This window comes from Perkinsus marinus (assembly GCF_000006405.1).
Source record: "Perkinsus marinus ATCC 50983 genomic scaffold scf_1104296943374, whole genome shotgun sequence".
NCBI classification, from domain to species: Eukaryota; Perkinsozoa; order Perkinsida; family Perkinsidae; genus Perkinsus; species Perkinsus marinus.
In genome coordinates, this window is record NW_003211874.1 from 1 (window position 1) to 1,325 (window position 1,325).

At 50.0% G+C, this 1,325-nt stretch overlaps 6 non-coding genes across 6 annotated transcripts; all 6 read right to left on the reverse strand.

The window, feature by feature from the left end:
• Pmar_PMAR008436 lies at positions 1 to 78 on the reverse strand. Its single transcript has one exon. It is a non-coding gene; the product is annotated as a tRNA-Leu (tRNA).
• Positions 79 to 266: 188 nt separating this feature from the next.
• On the reverse strand, positions 267 to 346 carry Pmar_PMAR008437. The gene has a single exon. It is a non-coding gene; the product is annotated as a tRNA-Leu (tRNA).
• A 118-nt stretch (positions 347 to 464) lies between these two features.
• Positions 465 to 544, reverse strand: Pmar_PMAR008438. The gene has a single exon. It is a non-coding gene; the product is annotated as a tRNA-Leu (tRNA).
• A 121-nt stretch (positions 545 to 665) lies between these two features.
• On the reverse strand, positions 666 to 745 carry Pmar_PMAR008439. The gene has a single exon. It is a non-coding gene; the product is annotated as a tRNA-Leu (tRNA).
• A 187-nt stretch (positions 746 to 932) lies between these two features.
• On the reverse strand, positions 933 to 1,012 carry Pmar_PMAR008440. The gene has a single exon. It is a non-coding gene; the product is annotated as a tRNA-Leu (tRNA).
• Positions 1,013 to 1,133: 121 nt separating this feature from the next.
• Pmar_PMAR008441 lies at positions 1,134 to 1,213 on the reverse strand. Its single transcript has one exon. It is a non-coding gene; the product is annotated as a tRNA-Leu (tRNA).
• Between the last annotated feature and the right edge of the window lie 112 nt (positions 1,214 to 1,325).

Genomic DNA, 1,325 nt, shown 5'->3' on the forward strand with positions numbered 1-1,325 from the left:
TACAGCTGTGGGATTCGAACCCACGCCATTGCGGACTGACGCCTGAAGCCAGCGCCTTAGACCACTCGGCCAAACTGTCGATGAGTGCTTCAAGATTCATAGCCGAGGTGATGCATCGCTCTGCCAAACCAGAGGACACAAAAAATGGATTGAACGGATTCTGCGAGGTGCGATGGCACAATATCGATCAAAAGGTTTTGGTCTTGCACTACCTCGCTTCTGAAAAGGTCTGGGTTCTCAATATAACACCAGTCAGGTATATAGACTGACAGCTGTGGGGTTCGAACCCACGCCCTTTCAGACTGGCGCCTTAAGCCAGCGCCTTAGACCACTCGGCCAAACTGTCGATGAGTGCTTCAAAAATCATAGCGGAGATGCGTTACACTATAGGACATGACACAAAAACGGTTTCGAACCGTTTCCGCGAAATGCGTTCTTCATCAAATCACACGAAAGGAAATTTCTAACAGCTGTGGGGTTCGAACCCACGCCCTTTCGGGCTGGCGCCTTAAGCCAGCGCCTTGGACCACTCGGCCAACCTGTCGATGAGTGCTTTAAAAATCATAGCGGAGAAGATGCGTTACACTATAGGACATGACACAAAAACGGTTTCGAACCGTTTCCGCGGAATGCGTTCTTCATCAAATCACACGAAGAGAAATTTCTTACAGCTGTGGGATTCGAACCCACGCCATTGCGGACTGACGCCTGCAGCCAGCGCCTTAGACCACTCGGCCAAACTGTCGATGAGTGCTTCAAGATTCATAGCCGAGGTGATGCATCGCTCTGCCAAACCAGAGGACACAAAAAATGGATTGAACGGATTCTGCGAGGTGCGATGGCACAATATCGATCAAAAGGTTTTGGTCTTGCACTACCTCGCTTCTGAAAAGGTCTGGGTTCTCAATATAACACCAGTCAGGTATATAGACTGACAGCTGTGGGGTTCGAACCCACGCCCTTTCAGACTGGCGCCTTAAGCCAGCGCCTTAGACCACTCGGCCAAACTGTCGATGAGTGCTTCAAAAATCATAGCGGAGAAGATGCGTTACACTATAGGACATGACACAAAAACGGTTTCGAACCGTTTCCGCGAAATGCGTTCTTCATCAAATCACACGAAAAGAAATTTCTAACAGCTGTGGGATTCGAACCCACGCCCTTGCGGACTGACGCCTGAAGCCAGCGCCTAAGACCACTCGGCCAAACTGTCGACGAGTGCTTCAAGATTCATAGCCGAGGTGATGCATCGCTCTGCCAAACCAGAGGACACAAAAAATGGATTGAACGGATTCTGCGAGGTGCGATGGCACAATATCGATCAA